Source organism: Dipodomys merriami, unplaced genomic scaffold (assembly GCF_024711535.1).
Source record: "Dipodomys merriami isolate MVZ:Mamm:240054 unplaced genomic scaffold, mDipMer1.0.p SCAF_40, whole genome shotgun sequence".
In the NCBI taxonomy this organism is placed as follows: Eukaryota; Metazoa; Chordata; class Mammalia; order Rodentia; family Heteromyidae; genus Dipodomys; species Dipodomys merriami.
The window spans coordinates 3759131-3777905 of NW_027205604.1; the positions used below are offsets into that span (position 1 = coordinate 3759131).

Sequence of the window (18775 nt, forward strand, 5' to 3'; positions counted from 1 at the left end):
TACTGTGATGCCTTTGTTTTAGCTTTGGAATCTGGCAAGTCAACTCAAAATGAAATGCTATAGACTTCTTCCTTCTATATTTTCTGAAAATTTGGGAGCAATTCATATGCTTTTCTCTTCTTTCAGTATGTGACAGAATAATCAGCTATGTCACTAAGACCTTGAGATGACTAATCTTGATTGTCAACTTGATTGTACTGACAGATCCCTAAGAGTAAAGAACATTTCTGAGTATCTTCTTGCCAAAGAGATATAGGTCCCATGGTTTTCCTCATTTGCCATAATTGTCTAGGATATCCTAGATGTCTAGGATAATTTTATCACATGAGCAGAAAAGCTCAAAATCTATGTACATATGACCATACATAAGATGATGCTAAGTGAAATAAACTCCAAGATATGGACACAAGAGGTCTTTCTTCATTGTTGTTTTTAATGTGATTTCTTTTTTCTTTGTATGTTCTTCCCCCTATGGTATATTCCCTGTTGTCACTGTACTTGATTTTGGTATCCTGCATCTTGTAAATACATTTGTCAAATTTGGGGAGGGGAAGGGGAATAACAAGACGCTCAAACCAGGACACGTAATGACCCATTGTAACAATGATACTCCACAAGACAGTATATTGGAAATGATCTTTGGTGGAGGAGGGAAGGAGTGAGAGAGGTGAGGGAGGGAAGAGATAGTGGAAGAATAACAAAGAAGGGTATAACAATGCTGGATAAGAAATGTTCTCATTGCCTTACTCATGTAACTGAAACCCCTCTGGTACAGCATCTTTACAATAAAATAAAATTTTATAAAATGTGGATCTTTAATATTTTTGTTGAATCTTCTGGTTTATAACATCTATTAATATTTCAAAGAATACTTTTCAATTCCTATTTTTTACTAAAATAATAAAATACAAAATCATTTAGCTAATAGATTTCATTAGAACTAATGCTATAAGACTAGCTTATGGGTTGCTTTTTGCTTTTGTTTCTTTTTGAGTGTTTTATTTTAGAGTCTACTAGCCTCTAAAATAATGTAAGGAGTTTCATAATAACTTTTACTGTATTAAATATTTGAAAAAAAAGTAGTAAGGTTAGCTTCACTAAATCTTAAAGCCCAATTTTTTTAAATTATCAATACTAACTGATCCATAGACGAGAATGAAGAAAAAAAAATGTTCATAAGTTAACAAAAAAGTTCAAGAAATATTCTTGGAGAGGAAGACAGCAATTCTCCAGTAGATGATGTTTACATTTGATATAATCATAATAGAGTGTCAAAGATGTGTGTGTATGTGAGCTGTGTGTGCAGAACTAATTAGGCTCTCTCTAATGTTTCTAATGTTAAAAATCTGCAAAAAAATCCAAGAAAAATTAGGGAAAGTGAGATAAAATAACCTCATAATATTATTAAATGAGTACTAAAATAATTCTCATAGTATTAAATCAAACTACTAATAAGTAAACAATGGCAAGATATGGTTTACAAAGGGTCAGATCAAGCTGAGTGGCTACATATATAGGCCCAGGTACTGGGGTGACAAAAATGGTAGATCATCTGCAACCTTAAATTTGAGATTAGTCAGTATTACAGTGAAATCTTTGTCTCAAGGAAAAAAAGAGTCAGATCCATGTACTAAAAGAGAAACTTCAAACACAAACATATAATGTAGCATTACTATATGATAAAAGTCACTTAGAACACTCTTCTTCGGGAAAAGAGGGTAGGTTACTAATTTGCATTTTACAATAAACTAAATCTTACTTAAAATAAATACTAGCATTAAAAATAAAATAAATAAGGCCAGGCGCTGGTAGCTCACCCCTGCTATTCAGAGGACTGAGACCTGAGGCTCACAGTTTGAAGCAAGCCTGAGCAGGAAGTCCCTGAGACCCTCATCTGCAATAAACTACTCAGAAAAAGCTAGTAAGTGTCACTGTGGCTCAAGTGGTAAAGCCTTGATCACAGAGAGGCTCAGCACCTAAGCCCTGATGTCAAGCCCCAGAAAGGTAAGAAATTAAAATAATACTTTAGGCAAAATGTACCCCAAGACAGGGACACAGTGCTTTTTCCTTTCTTGCTAGTGTTTTTAATGTACTTACAATGCACTATGTGATTCTGTTGTTTCTTTTTTATGTTCTTCCCCCATGGTATAATCCATTTTCATTGGATTTGATGCCGATGTTCTGCACCTTGTATATACTTTTTTTTGTAATTTAGGGAGGGGAAGAGATATTGGGGAACACTTAAATGGGGATGCAGGCTGACCCATTGTGACAATGAAATGTACAGGATACTATGCTGAAAACGAACTTTGCAATGTATGTGTGCAGAGGGAGAGGAGTTGAGGAGGTAGGGATGGAAGTGATGGTAAGGGGGAAAACAAAGGAGGAGGTAACAATGCTCGCTATGAAATGTTTTCATTACCCTACTCATGTAACTGTAACCCCTCTGTACAACAAAAAAGAAAATACATAAAAATAGGTTTTTTTTTTTTTTTACTATTTATGGAGTTATTTCTAAGTAAGAGTGAAAAAAAAGACTAATAAGTGAAAATACATAAGAAATAAGTTCCGTTGTATGTAGAGGGAAAATTCCCAAGGACAAAACAGACCATAAACTAGCAAAAATTGTTATTATTGATAAAAGGAAAATCACATACTCTATAAACAGTAATGGGGTGATGTAAAATACACAAAAGAATATGTACTGTGAATTTACAGAAAAAATAGTATAAATGGTCAATTCAATAAAACTTCCCATCTTTATTAAAAATAAAATGTGAATTAAATGCATTTCATCTATTAAATGTGCAAAATTAAGAGAAAAAAAAACACTGTGAGAACTTTGCTAGACACAGATAATAAAAATCGAGAGGGGAAAAAGCTGTGATGAACCAAAAAAGTGCCACAACCAAATATTTGTTATTCCTAAAGTTTTGAAATGAGACAAAGAAAAAAAGAAATATTAAAACTAAAAACATCTTTGAGCTAGTGAGAGACATTTGGATTAAGAACAAGATCACTAAGTGGAACAAATACAAAAATAAAAAGGGGGCGAGGGGGGAGGATTGGGTGGGAGGGTAGGGGGGAGGCTGGGAAGGGATGTGAAGGGTAAACAAAGGAGAAATGTACGCATTATCCTGCCCATGTAATTGTAACCCCTCTGTACAGTATGTTCACAAAAAAAATTAAATTAAATTTAAAAAAAAGAAAAAAGAAAAATAAAAAGGAAAGGAGAAGGACCAAAACAATCTATACTAGATAATACAAGGTAAAGAATAAGCCTCATCAGGAAAGGAATAAATTAGCTGACTAGGAATTCTATTAGCTATGAAGTACTTAAAACTCTGTTGGAAAAAAAATTCAGCCAGGAATTCTAAACCTAACAGAATAAATAAATAAGTTAATTAATTAATTAATTTGCAAATTGGTTTTGATTTTTTTTTCTGCCCCCAACTAATCCCATGGCATTGTGCTGAATAATTACTTAACTGAAGAAAGAAGACTGTGCTGGGAAGGTGGCTCACTGGTAGAGTGCTTGCCCCACATGCATGAGTTCAATTCCTTAGCACCACATAAACAGAAAAAGCCAGAAGTGGCACTGTGGCTCAAGTGGTAGAGTGCTAGCCTTGAGCTGAAGAGCTGAGGGCCAGCGCCCATGCCCAGAGTTCACACCCCAAGACTGACCAAAAAAAAGAAGATTGTACAAGAGACTGGTAGAACAGACACTATGATCAGCTAATATAAATGTGTAATTTTTCAAAAGCAACAATGAACTAGTTTTTATCAATCAGAAAAAGTATTAGGACAAAACTCCAAGATGAAATCTGTATGGTCAAAGTAAAGAGTGCTCAGGACAGAGAGCACAAAAGAGTTACAACATGTTATAAGCATGTATTATATAGAAGAATGTATTATATAGAAAAAAAGGAAAAGAACTGACAACTTTAAGAGGAAAAACAAGAAACATGTAATAAAATCATGTTTCAAATAAAGAAACCAACACAATTTTGAGCAATGTGTAGAGTATATAAACCCAACAGCCTAAATAGTACTGATATTTGTTTATAATATTGAACACTAATTCAGAGAAAGAAATCTAACCATTAATATTCTACTAGTTTGTAAAGTAAAACATTTTATTAATAATGTCAATTAAGATTTCAAATATTAAAATGTATTTATAAATATAAAATATTTATTTATAAATATAAATTTATAAAAAATATAAAATATTATAAATTATAAATATGTTTATCATAAATTTATAAAATAAATATAAATTTATATTTATAAAACCAATTTATTTAATTTATAAATAAATCTTATTTATTTATAAATAAATTTATTTTATAAATATAAATTTATAAAATATAAAATGATTTCCTTATGGGTATAAAACAGTGTAAAAATGCTAACAATAGTTTGCAATGTAAAAACTATTCGTTTTGGAAAGGTAAAGGAATAAAAGGCGTAATAAAAGTTTTTTTTTACTTTTAACATAATTTGAAATCAGGAATACTACTGAAAAATGATAATAAGAAATACAGTATCTTAAAAGTAGAAAAGCAAAAATGAGAAAGGGGAGAACGAAAGACTATTAACATGATGACAAAACAGGTTGACAAAATTAAGAAACAGTGATAAAATTTTAAAGCAGAATTAGACACTCAAATGTTTTAGTAATCCGTAAGTAATTCTTCCATGTCTCAAAAACTCTTATTTTTGCTAATACTGAAGATAAGTATAAGTAATCATTCTCCATGAAAGTATTTTGAGATACTAAGAAACTACTTTTGAAAATCTTGTACAAGTTTTTTCAAGTGTTCCATTTATTTCAAGTTATAGTGCCTTAAATTCCATTTTGTAAATTAATGTGCTAGAAATATTGACAGAAAAAGTAAAAAGCCGACAGCTGGCTATAAGGGTATTACAAGATGACCCTAATTATCTAATAAGTTTCTTTTAAAAGAACAGTTGCTACTAAATATTTCATTGCTGACATTTGGTTTAAAGCTTAGCTACATGTATTCTTCAGTATACTAGATCTGAACTTTGCAGCTGGTCATTGATTTCCATCAACACCTTAAGAATGAATCTACAGGAAGGCTAAAACATATCTAAACTTTGGAAACTCAGCTTTCAAAGCTATAATGGAAATCCACCTGAACATTTGACATATATAGCTTTTTTTTCTTAATTACAACACAATAAAATGTTCCCTATATAAATATTAGTCAAGGTTAATTGAACAAGTATTTGCAATCATGATATCTTCTGCAAAGGAAACAAATACAGTATATATACAAATAAAGAAAATAAAAGTAAAAAAAATGTGCCTTGTCTGAAGCTACCATTAGTAGCCTTTTTTGCTATATTCTATTTGTTGGGAGGTAGAGGGGTAAAAGAGTTCACTGGCGATCAAACCCAGAGGCTTGTACGTGCTAACATTTCTAATAGTGAGTTACAGTCTTCCAAAACCCCTAACTTTTCTCTTGATATAGTATAGTCTCCTTTTTTCTGTATATACTTTGGGTTTTTTCTTTGTTATAGTTGCACTTACAAGTACATATAATTTTATTTTTTATTTTTTTACATCAAAAACATTTCCTCAGCCAGGCGCCAGTGGCTCATGCCTGTAATCCTAGCTGCTCAGGAGGCTGAGATCTAAGGATCACGGTTCAAAGCCAGCCAGGGCAGGAAAGTCCCTGAGACTCTTATCTCCAATCAACCACTAGAAAACTGGAAGTGGCATTGTAGCTCAAGCAGTAGATCACTCGCCTTGAGCTGAAGAGCTGAAGGACTGCACCCAGGCCCCAGAGTTCAAGCCCCATGACCCACCCACCCCCCAAAAAAATCCTCAAATTACTATGAGGATTTCATAAAAAAACATTTTTGTGACTATTTCCATAGAAAATGTAATAGTTTACTTGTTAAACAGTTAGGCTGTATATATATATATATATATATATATATATATATATATATATATATATATATAGCTGAAAACAGAATTACTGGGTCAAAAAGAATGTTAATTTCAAAAGCCTGAAACTGCCCACTTGCTTTCCAAAAGCAGCTAATGGAATTACATGAGCAAGAATATTTTATAATACCATTACAGAAAAGGCATTATTTTTCTAACTCAGAAAGTTCAAATATAATCACCACATCTTAAAATTATACTTCTTCAATAACCTATTAGGGAGAAAACATTTCCTATGTGCTTTTATCTCTAGTTTAGGAGAAGAGGCCATCTTCTCAAACTGTGTTCATTCAACAAAAGGGACTTCATGCTTCTGAAAATACATTAAAATCTAAAAAATATTTAAAAATTCAAAATATTTTAAAATCTAAATACAAACACCTATTACATTTTTGCAGCATTCTAGTTCTGGCTTGTAAATTGTTTGATTTGAATCAGAAGGATTAGAGACTAAAGAATAAGTATCAATGTTTTCAGTCACATACAATAAATTTTCCATTCTTAAGTCCTTCCATTTCTTTTACATTTTCTTTTTTTTTTTTAATTTTTGGTAGCACTATGATTGGAATTTATGTTCCACTTCAGTCATGACTCCATTGCCTTTTTATTTACTTTTAGTTTTGAACTTTTGCCTGGTGCAGTACCCACTGCAGTAACCCTATTTCCTTCCACACAACTGGGATTACAGGGAGCCACCCACCTGGCCATTAGGTCGAATTCCTAATAAGTGTTTTCCTAAGGATTCTCAACTATGTCTTTTTCTGTTTAATTCTGTTCACTTCTTTATCATATTTAAAGTGTTTGATTCTGGAATCTTTATTATACTTTGATCAACTATACTATCCATTCTTTTTTTTTATTTTGGGGGGGGGGTCCTGTTGTGGGGCCTGAACTCTGGGCCTGGGCGCTGTCCCTCAGCTCTTCAGCTCAAGGCTAGCACTCTACTAGGTAGCTCATGGATGAAATCCTAGCTACACAGGAGGCTTCTAAGGGAGGATTACAGTTTGAAGCCACACAGGCAGGAAAACCTGAGACTCTTACCTCCAATAAATTACAAAAAAAAAAAAAAGCCAAAGTGGAGCTGTGGCTCAAATGGCAAAGCCTTGCACACAAAAGCTCAGGAAGAGCTCTGAGACCTAGAGTTCAAGTCCTCGGGCCAGCCAAAAAAGGTCAAGCTCTCAGGTCAAACACCAAGTTAAATGTAAAACCTATACTTTATAATATTGGATACAAACTTCTTTTTTATAATACCACAGCCTCCTTAGTCTATTCCTGTCAACCCTACATATATATACATGTATAAATACATATATAAATAAATTTATAAATACATATATATACAATACACATAATATGTGCATATATACACATTAGAAAGTAATTAACTTTTAGCTTTTCTTACATAATTCAAATCTATACTCAAATAATCAACTCAAATGCAACTATACTCAATAAATCTACCATAATATACCTACTTTTCATTTTTTTTACTATTTTTCAAGTGTTGAGCTAACAATAGAAATATCAGTTTATTAATCACCTGTATTCTTGAATTCAAGAATTCATCATTTCATCTATCCATACATGTATGCTTAAAATCCTCTTTACATTACTGCCTTATGTTTCTGTACTTAATGAGACATTTCTCTAAGTACTACTAACTCCTGGTGAGTTGCATAATAGCAGAATGTTTGTACCCTTGTACATCTGTTTTCACAATTAAACAAATACTATATATCTAAAAGTTGACTTCAGATGTTTAGTCCATAATACAGATTTTTAAAACATCACATTTATTTCAAATAGTATTGCTTGCCCTGATACAAAGACTCCTATGTTAAAACTGTAATTACATACTAAAAGTTACTAAAACTTACTTATAAAATTACATTGAGGCAAACAGTACAGGAACCATGAGTACTTGTTATGCCAACTATACAAAATTATTCTTTTTTTTTTCTTTTTGCTTATGTGGTATTAAGGAATAGTACCCAGGGCCTCAGGCATGCAAGGCAAGCGCTCTACCACTGAGCCACCTTCCCAGCCCTCAAAATTATTCTTATACTAGATACATTTTACCTAAACAGGTTTATACAATAGTTTTATTATGACAAGCTATCTCATCATTGATTTGCTTAGCAACACATTACAATTTATGTTGTAAAAATTCAGGAAATGAGACAAAAACATGGTGTAATCTATTACACACATACACACACTAAAAGTTGTGAGGTGGAAATGAATTTAGTCTCCCAGGACCTAGAGTACAGCTAAAACATACAGAAAGGAATTAAATTTTAGGGAAAAGATAGCTCCAAAAGTCACCATTTTAGACTTATAAACTCTCGTTGGGCTAGATGTGGATTATTAGTGACTAAAAACAGAAGAATCACAGTTGGTGAGACCCATCTCAAAATAATCAACAAACCAAAGGAGGTTGCAGGTGTGGCTCAAGTGGGAAAGTGTCAGTCTAGTAAATGGAACACCCTGAGTTCAAACCCCCATACTATAAAGGAAAAGGAAATGTAATGACCTGGGAGGAAATCCACGGAGATATGGTTAAAGTAAAAAAAAGTGTTATTAGTCAGTCTGCAACTGCTCTGTCCTGGGTTACCTCAGAACTAGGAGCAGCTCTAACCTCCAAGGGAGCAAGTATATTTTTTTCCTTTTTCCCACTTCCCCCAGGCCTCTTCAATCTCTGAAGGCCCCTAAACCTCTCCCTGGGCCTCTCCAAAGGCCTTTCTGCTATCTGCAGACCTCTCCATAGGCCTTTCCAATTTCTGCAGGGCCCTTGGCTCTTCACAGGACTCTGCACAGGCCTCTTGGCACTCTGACTGATGGTCTCTCGGCTCTTCACAGGCCTTTTCTGCCGGCCTTCCTGCAGGCCTCTCAAGTTTGAGGAGAGCCTGAGCATTGCTCAGCTCCCAGAGATGCTTCTCTTTCCTCTCCCTCTTCCCTGGAATGCCCTGCCTATCTATATATAGTGGCCCACTCCCCAAACCACCCAGCTCCAGACCCCCTTTGACATCCTGCCCCTCCCAAGTGGGGGCATGGCAGTGACATCAGCATCAGGAGGGACTTCCCATCCCTTTGGTTCTCTCAGAAACAATACAATTTTTTTAGACTATTATTCTAAGTTTAAACTCCCTACACTGAATAGTTAGGAAAGGTAGGAAAGAACACCTAAAACTTCCTAACTAGGATCAAGTGCATAATTTATGAGAAGGATAAGGAGAAATTTCAGAGTAATATTACACTATGTATAATGTAATGATACACTTTCCATATTGCAAAAAAATACTACTTTCATTTTACCAAAAGCAAAACACCTAAAATCACTACACAAAATAAAAAAAGACACTTAAAACTAAGGCATTGCTTAATCAGGAAAGCACACACCCAGAAAGTAAACCCAAATTCAAACTCTAGTATTGTCAAAATAAAAATTGAAAAACATGACTCCCAAAAAAGTATCAACAACTTTAGTCCCCACCAATCTCACAATGGAAACACTGTATACCTATCTTCTGTAATTGTTTCTAAATAGAAGACTAATTTTTCCTGTATTTCCTTTTTTAATCAGAACTAATATTCCCTAAATTTTTAAGTTTAATGAGATTTCACCAGTCTCTGAGTCTTATTTTGTAAACTACTGTTAATTTGTTCCTTTCTTTTGAATGAAGTTTGACTTTATCTTTGGATGGGTACAAAGTCATCAGCTTAGACAATTTTCTCCCTCTTATTATATTAATAACTTGGCACTTGCTATTCTATATGGTTGATTTCTCAAGGCATAATTATCTCCTAATAAACCAGCACCCGCGTGTTTGGCAGTGGTATGGGGTTCTAAGAAAATGAAACCAAAAGTCACAGTGGTTTGGGTCCCCATTCACACCTGCATAGCAGTCAATAGAGTAGAAAACAGAACTTATATAAACTGTGTCCTTTTATCTCCACTAAGTCCACTCAGGAGATCTAACAAATCCTAGAGGGTAGGGGAGGAAATGAATATTTTTAAGTACCAAATCCAGGCAAAGAACTCTTTTGAATATACCTTATCTAATTTAATTCAACAACTCTAATCAATAGTAATTACTTCCCCTGATAGGTTATAACTAAAGTAATTCTGCCAGGAATCAGGTTTTGGACACATCAGATTTCCAAAGCCAATATCTTTAGTGCTCAGAATTCTAAGGCTAGATCACTAAATACAATGGAAGAACATCCAATAGAATCGTTTTATGTTCCAGATGAGAACAAAGGCTAAAGATAATGACTTCTACCCAAAGACACAATGTTTCCAGGAAAGGAAACAAAAGTTTGGAAAGATTGGACTGAAACCTTCTGATTAGTGGGTGTTAATAACGGTCCTTATATATGTTTTTATTGTGTCTAAAAAGGTTTTTTTTCTTTAAATTATCTTTCAGTAGTTGTACAAAGGGGTTCCAATGCAACATGTTAGTTATACATCTTGATCAATGTCACACATCTTTCATAATTCTCCCCATCTCCCCCAACTTCACCCACCCCCTCAATTTTATTTCCATTTCCATATATATGCTTTGGCTCCATTCTCTCCATTACTCTCCCCCTTCCCCTTCACCTCACCACTACTCCAGATCCACCATAAGTTCAGTTTCCTGATATTTAACTTAAAAAACATTAAATGTACTTGGCAAAAAAACGTGCTTATTATTTATTACATCTCCAGAATATTGATTTATCCTATCAAGTCCCTATAATGCACTAGTTATGACTAGTTATAAAAATACAACTGTACAGAAGATAGGAGTCCCTATCTGCATGGAATTTACATCCTGGGAGAGGATATATACACAAATAAATAGGAAATTACAATGGAGCAAAGAAATGCTATGACAGTAGTAGTAAAAGATGCTATGCGAATAGGAAGTTGGGACACCTGACCCAAACTGGACTTTTCAAAGAAGGACAGATAAGTTGAAGCAGCTAGGAAGGTGAATTGAGTACACAAATGTTTCTGGAAATACAAACACATTTACACATGAGATCAAGAAAAAGTCAGGGAAACTATGACGATAGAGAAAAGAAATAAACCTAGAGAAAAAAAGCAAGAAGAGAAAATAATGGTCTTTGAAAGTCACGGATTTACAATCTTGACAATTTGAATTATGTGAAACATAAACAAATAATGTTCTGGGCTCTCCATCTCTTACCAATTTAATCAGACTTCTAGGGATGAAATCCTGGTACTAGCATTTTTTTTAAGTTCCCGACATGATTTAACATGTAGCCAGGGTTGAGAATCATCATTTAAGTTGTAAAGGGTACTAAGTATATATGTGCATTGTAAATAAGAGAAACCATAATCTTAAGTAATGCAAACTAATTTGGTCCCTATTTTCTCTTGTTCGATTTAAAAATGAGTTAGGAGAGTGTAGAGCTGGGATGAGACAGTGAAAGAAATCAAAACTGTTGTTTTGTCAATGATTCCCTCATCTTCCACCTAATGGAACTCAGAATATCATTTCATAGAAAATACTGCTCTGTCAACAGGACTGCAATAGAATTCTAAAAAAAATAATACTTTAAAACTATTTTACTGTACTAATAAAATAAAAATCATAGTATTCTAAAACTTATGCTTCTACAGTTGAATAATTTTTACAATAAGTATTTCCACTGGAAGCCTAATCTTTTATATTACTTAAGAAACACCTTTCACTTAAAGACCACCCCACACTTTGAAATAGAGAACTGATCTGTCAGTCGTGGGCCTTGAACTCTGGGCCTGAGCACTGTCCCTCAGCTCTTCAGCTCAAGGCTAGTGCTCTACCACTTGACTACAGTGCCACCTCTGAGAACTGATCCTTTTAATGCTACTCTGGCTGCTAAAAAGATCAAATGGGATTAAGTTTGCTCTCTTTAAATACAGATCAATAGAGTAAATTCCCTTTACATGATAATCACAACTATTTAAATCTTTATTTAGGAAAGGGGCATTAAAAGGGGCAAACTACACACATAGCAAAATGTTTTAGAAAAAACTGTGTATTCTATTTTACTTTTTTTTTTTTTTTTTTTGTCGGTCATGGGGCTTGAACTCTGGGCCTGGGCGCTGTCCCTCAGCTCTTCAGCTCAAGGCGAGCACTCTACCACTTGTGCTACAGCGCCACTTTCCGGTTTTTCTAGTGGTTTATTGGAGATAGGAGTCTCACGGTCTTTCCTGCCCGGGCTGGCTTTGAACTGCGATTCTCTCAAATCTCGGCCTCCTTAGTAGCTAGGATTATAGGCATGAGCCACAGGCACCCGGCTTTCTATTTTACTTTTTAAGAGTAGTTAAAAGAATGCTGGTATGGGAGGGAGAGATTTTGCATCTCTAATTGTTCTATGAGCTCAGACAAGGCTATTGCTTTCACTTATCCTCTATACACATTAAAGTAGTAAATTTTAGTCTGAGTATACTATTTGTACTCTTTAATATTGTACCCAACTCAATTTTTTAAACTTTAGATAAATAAAAAAACCAATCTAGTAGGTTCATTTTTAATTCTGACAGAAATGCCTTTCAAACTTTATATTTAAGGACAAATGTTAACATTTGTTAGTTATCTCCCTTAATATGCTACTAATATCTTGATATGCTATCATTTCATTCACTTTGTGATTTTAATAGAAAATTACTCTACTTAAGTTGCAGATTGAATTTTACCTTTGCCCATCCAGTAGGTCCCAAAACGAGATGAAAAAATAAACTGAGAAACACACACACACACACACACACACACACACACACACACACACACACGCTATCATCAGGTAATTTTGGCTGATGACAGTTAATATGATCATTAAAAATTTTCACAACATGTGTTTCGATGGTGATCTATGCTGTCAGACACCACAATTGAATGTCGGCTAAAATTTTTAGAACTTGAAGGTACACATTCTAAATGTTTCAGCAGCAGTTGCTTTGAGAGATCATTAATGAAAACACAAAAATGTTTTTATTCAAACTAATGTAATAACGAGGTATGTAAGTATATTTTCTGGACACTTTTTACAATATGCAACCTAGCACATAAATTTGGTGCAATGCAAACAAATATCCAGAGAATCTTGTTTCCAAGGATGAAATCATGCCACCAATATCGCCCAAAGTAGTTCAAAAGTTGCTGTAGATATCAAAGACTGAGTTACCTGGAATTTACCTGCCCTTTCCCAAGAGTCTTCCATGGCCTTACAAACTATGATCCAAAGCATCACATCCACACTGTCGCCAAACCCAGGCCCCGCTGCACAAAGGCGCAGTGCTGGAATGAACAATCTTCACGAAGATGAAATCACAGCTCCTCTTTATTAGAGAACGCGGAAGCTGCTCCACAAAGCCCCTTAGCGATGTGCTCTCCTCATCTTTTTCAAGAGTAAGAAAACTGCCTGCGATTCCTAAGTCTAGTGCACGGTTAGGACACTATCACCACTGTTTCTTTAGCATCCTAAAATAAACTCCTCCAGCCGAGACCAAACCCACCGGGGTTCACACAGCCGAGGTTTGGGCGCTGTACTTTCTGGAAAGCTGATTAAGAACTAAAAGAACCAGGCATCATGAAAAAGAACTTAGTCAAGGCACAAGTCACGTGAGCCGAGGTGTCAGGTTTATGAATGAAAATCCAAACATTCGGTGGTGTGCTTACACGGAAAACACGGTCTCAAAAGGAAGGGCGGGAGGGAGCCGAGGTTTCCTCTCCTTCAGTACCTGCCGGGCGATTTAAATCCGGGAAGAAACGCCTGGGGCCGCAGGCTGGCGGGTCCGGTCCTCGGGAGTGACCGCCCCCCGAGGGCCGCATGCTGGTGGGTCCGGTCCTCGGAAGTGACCGCCCCCCGAGGGCCACCCGTCGCGGCGCCCGCTCCCCGGTGCTCGCCAGCGGGTGTGCGGAGCCAGGAGACCCAGCGGCCGCGGCCCGGCAGCGCCCAAGGCGCACTCTCTCCCGATCCCCCAAAACCGGAGAGAGCAGAACCCAGGAACAGGGCAGCGGCCCAAGGAGCACAGGGAGCGAGACGAGCCCTAGCCACCTTTGCCAGAGGCCGAGCCGGACCGCGGAGAGGGAGCGGCGAGCTGGATTTCGAGGCGAGCTCCGCCCTAGGCCCGGCGGGCAGACCCTCGGCCAGGAGCGCTCACCTAGGGAAGGCGGGCGCACCCGAGCCCCTACAGCCCACCCAGCCCCGGCCTCAGCGCCCGTGCGCGCTCTACTCACAGTCGGGGCTCCTCCAGGCTCCGAGGCTCCAGCCGCATCGGGTCCCAGCCCCGCGGGCGGCGGCGGCGGCGGCGGCGGCGGCGGCGGCGCCGAGGGAGAGGAGAGCGGGCGGCTCGGCCCCCGCCTCCCGGCCCCTCTCCCCCGCCGCTCCGGAGCTGCCCGGCCGGGCCCGAGCCCTGCCTCGCCGGCGGCCCCAGCCCCAGCGGCCGCAGCTGCAGCAGCCCGAGACCTCGGCGGCGGCACCGGAACTGCCGCTTCCTCCGGGCTCCCCGGACTCGCCGGCCCCGCCACACACCCGCCCCAGCCTCCTCTCTCCGGCGCCCTGTTGTTTTTTTTTTTTTCCTTTTGTTTCCAGAATAAACTTTATTGGTCTCTTTTTCCGCTCACATCGTGTAAACAAACAAGGAACTCTCCCCACCCCCTCGACTTCCCTCCTTCGGCAGAGGAGGCTGAAAGCCTAGAAGGCCAGCTTACAAGTGACCTGGAAGCAGATGTGAAAAGGAGCGGAACTGAAACGAAGGCGGGGATAAGGAGGAAGTGAGCGAATCGGTAACCGCGCGCCACCGCGCCTGCGTGGCCCTCTTCCGCCCAACGCGGGGCGCTGTTGGGGCGGTTTTGCGGGGTCGTCTGCGGGGCTGCGTGTGTTGTCATGTGATGCTAGTGCACAGGTCGTAGATTTGCTCTGCTAGCCGCTGGCGGGCCAGCGTGGAGATGCAGAAAGGAATATTGGGAGCAAATGAGCGTATTCGCTGTTATGCCTGCAGAGAAAACGAGATGAGGTACGACCAAATGGGCCAGCCGCCACTGTGCCACTGTCGGTGGCTCACCCACTGTCGTGCTGGGCTCTAGGAGGAAGGCCCGACGGGAAGCGCCGCAGTGGCCCTGCCACTAAGACCGGGTCAAGTTGAAACCCATCCCGAAGGTGCCATGCCCTGCCACACACCCTGCAGTCCTGGGACGGATGCTACCCCACCGCATCTCTACCCTCCTTTTCTTCTTCTTTTTAATATTTTCCTGAAACAGCCCTCATCCCGAACGTTGAGGACACATGCTTTTTTCGCGTAACGCTAGCGTGGAATGGTTCGTAAAAACTATTTGTCTATGGATTCGACTCAAAGCAGTATCTTGGTGCTTCTTTACCACACCTCCTTTTTGCCTCAGAGTGCACCAAAGGGAATCTGTTGACTTTCAGGACTGCTACTCTGCATTTTTCTCCCCCTGGTGGCCTTTTTTGCATTGAAAAAAACCTCACCTTCAAGTCCATCAGGATTGGTTCCCTTTGATTTTTTTTTTTCCTTTTTGCTTATGTGGTGCTGAGGAATCGAACCCAGGGCCTCAGGCATGCAAGGCAAGCGCTCTACCACTGAGCCACCTTCCCAGCCCCCCCTTTGAATTTTTAAGGAAGTGACACATCCTGTTAGCGAAATGAGCTCCCTTCCCCTAGCTTAATACACTCCTTCCCCTCTCCACAGGTTAACATCCTTCCTTCCTAAACACTAGGCCCGTTTAGTAAAGGCTGTAATCAGTCTCCAACCCCTTTTACCTTGGGATGGCACTTCTCTGGGGTAGCTACCACCATATAAGGCATCAAGAGCTCCTTAGAGTGACCTTAGGGTCTGGGCAGTTGCAGGACCACTTATCTACTATTTGGGCAGCAGCCATAAATCTTAGTCTGCCATGATGAAGCCCCTAGCCCTCGGGTCCACACCAGGGTCTCCACCTCCTAGGTCCTTCTAGCTCCTCCTAAGCCTCCTAGGTTATATAGGTCACCTCAGACAATAGCTCACACTTCTCACTTCTGTCCTGTGAGAAGGGGTCTTGCACCCTGGCAAAGTCTAAATAATCTAACACCCTAGAAATATTACAGCCCAACTTAACATCTAACCATTGTCAGACCTCTAGGACTCATGTCTACAGCTCAGTCTTAAGTGAGATCCATACCTCTCTGTAGTAAGGTCATCATTTAATTTAACTATGTATTTCCTGTTTTCCTTCTTTTCACCTTTAAATTCGTGTGCTCATCTCAGATTTCAGAGACCTAAATTTCTTAATTACTGTTTTCAAAGTTTCAGAACAGTTATACTTGTTGTGACTCCACCATTTTCATCCATGGTGCCTGTGCCACTTCCGGTTTTCTGGTTAATTTGAGATAAAAGTCTCACAGACTTTCTTGCCCAGGCTGACTTTTTCTTCAGATCTCAGCTTCCTAAGTAGCTAGGATAACAGATATGAGCCACCAACACCCAGCTCTCTTTCTCTTTTATGCAATTACTTTATTTGTTCCAGTCCTTTGACTTGAACTCAGGGCATAGGTGCTATTGCTGAATTTTCTCGCTCCAAACAAACCCTCTGCCACTTGAGCCATAGTTCCATTTCTGACTTTTTTGGAGGGAGTGAGGGTGGGAGTGGGTTTTAACTGGATGTTATAGCCTTGAGGACTTCCCTTCTGGATCCTCAGATTTAAGTTTCCTCAGCTAGGATTACATACATTAGCCACTGGTACCTAGTACCTCCCAGGTCATTCTTTTCTTGTTTTTGTTAATATTATCTGTACTATGTTTCATTTCTTCAGCCTTTTATTTGAGCTATTTTTCTGGGTCTTGTCAGTCCAATACCTTAATTGAATATAAAAAACTTTTTTTTTCTTAACCAGTCCTGGGCTTGAACTCAGAAGCCCTGAGCTTCTTTTGCTCAATGTTAGCACTCTACCATTTGTGCTACAATATGACTTCCAGCTTTTTCTGTTTATATGGTACTGAGTAATCAGACCCAGGTCTTAATGGAAGCACTCTACCACCAAGCCATATTCCTAGTCTTTGAATATAAAATTTTTATGAACAAGTCTTTAATTTTATAGAGCTATTTGTTTGTTCTTTGTTACTAAAGAAAAAAACATACTATTCTTCAGCCATACAGAATATGCTCCTTTTACTTAGAAGAATAACAAAATACCAGAATTTTTCAAAAATTTCTCTCACCTGGTTGAAATCTTACCCATTTTGTTTGTTTGAATATTGTTATGAGTTTTTCAAGTGTATGATGGCACATACTATTTATTTTTATTATGTTTTGTATTGTATAATGAGATGGAATTATTTGGCAAGCATTATTGTTGGGTAACCAAATGTCAGAATTTCCACAAGTGAAGCTTTTGTGTTCATTCATATTTTGAGCTTGTCAAGGGATTTTAGTGGAGTGAGTCAGCATTCCTGTCTTTGGTAGTATCTGCCTCTTTTCTAAATCCTATTTCCATCTGTTGCACATCTTTTAGAAATCTGTTGATAGCACTGTCAGTTGGTGCTCTTGATTTTCTTTTTTTTTTGTTTTGTAAATTTATCATTTTCAAAAATTCATGATGGTGGGTACAATAGCTTACCTCTGTGATTCCAACAACTCAAGAGAACAAAAGGGTCATGGTTCCAACCTAGCACCAGACAAAATATTAGTGAGACTTCATCAAAAAAACAAAACAAAACAAAAGACAAAATGACAAACAGCAAACAGCCAGCCAGGGATGGCCAGGATGGTAAAACACTTACGTTAAGTCCAGCTATGCAAGAGACACGGATAAGAAGATCATTCTGAAGTTGTCCCTGGGCCAAAAGCCTGAAATTCTGTCTTTAAAAAAAATTATAAAAAGGTGGGGGTTGGTTTAAATGGTAAAGAACTCAGCTATGAAGTATAAGGCCTTAACTTTAAACTCCAGTGCTGCAGGAAAAAAAGGAAAAAGATAAAAAGTACTTGTAATGGTATTTTTATGTAGCATCTTGGAGGGAAAAATTAATAGTTCTTTGGCCATATACATATGGCTTTTAAATTTATTTATCATTTTTATTTTAGCCATAAAGGGTTTTAACCAAGGGCTTGTTCTTGCTACACAGGTGCTCTATGTTGCAAATATTTTTTGCTTTTGTTACTTTTCAAATAAGCTCTTGCATTTATGCCTGGGCCAGACTGGATTTCTGTTCTCCTGTGTAAATTTCCTGAATAGCAGCAATGACAGACCAAATGTTTTATGTTTTTTGTTTTAATTCGTTGAGATGATGTCATGCAAGTTTTCACCTAGGCCAGCCTCAAACTACAAACCTATTCATCTCAGCCACCCAAATAGCTATGTTTTACAGGGGTGAGCCACTGTACTTGGCTGTATTCTTTTTGATCAAAGTCTTATTTGTCAGCCTTGGGTGCTATTTCTCTGAACATGATACATATTCCTATATATAATTTTATTTTCTTACAGCAGTAAATATATGAGGTCTTTTATGTTTTATTATCCAAGTAAATATTATATATTAGAAGTTTCTCTTGATCTTTTCACACATTCAATGAGCAAATAAGTTTGAAAAATGCTATCTTAAAGTATTTTTACTATCTTTAAATAGTTGTACAAAGAAGTTGCCATTTAACAAAGCAATTTATGAATACAGTATATCTTGATCAATGTCACCCCTTTCAACATTTTCACCCATCTCTCCCCTATCCACATTAGCACAGTGTCAGGTACTTACTTATTTATTGAATGAATAAATAAATAAATAAATAAATAAATAAATAAATT

At 37.8% G+C, this 18775-nt stretch overlaps 1 protein-coding gene across 3 annotated transcripts in view; it reads right to left on the reverse strand.

Moving 5' to 3' along the window:
* Pik3ca (phosphatidylinositol-4,5-bisphosphate 3-kinase catalytic subunit alpha) overlaps positions 1 to 14707 on the reverse strand; it is a 77680-nt gene extending 62973 nt beyond the window's left edge. For all 3 annotated transcript variants that reach the window (XM_069991865.1, XM_069991862.1, XM_069991863.1), the window contains exon 1: positions 14218 to 14707. The gene's annotated coding sequence lies outside the window, so the exon portion shown is untranslated. The remainder of the gene's footprint in view (positions 1 to 14217) is intronic.
* Positions 14708 to 18775: the final 4068 nt, after the last annotated feature.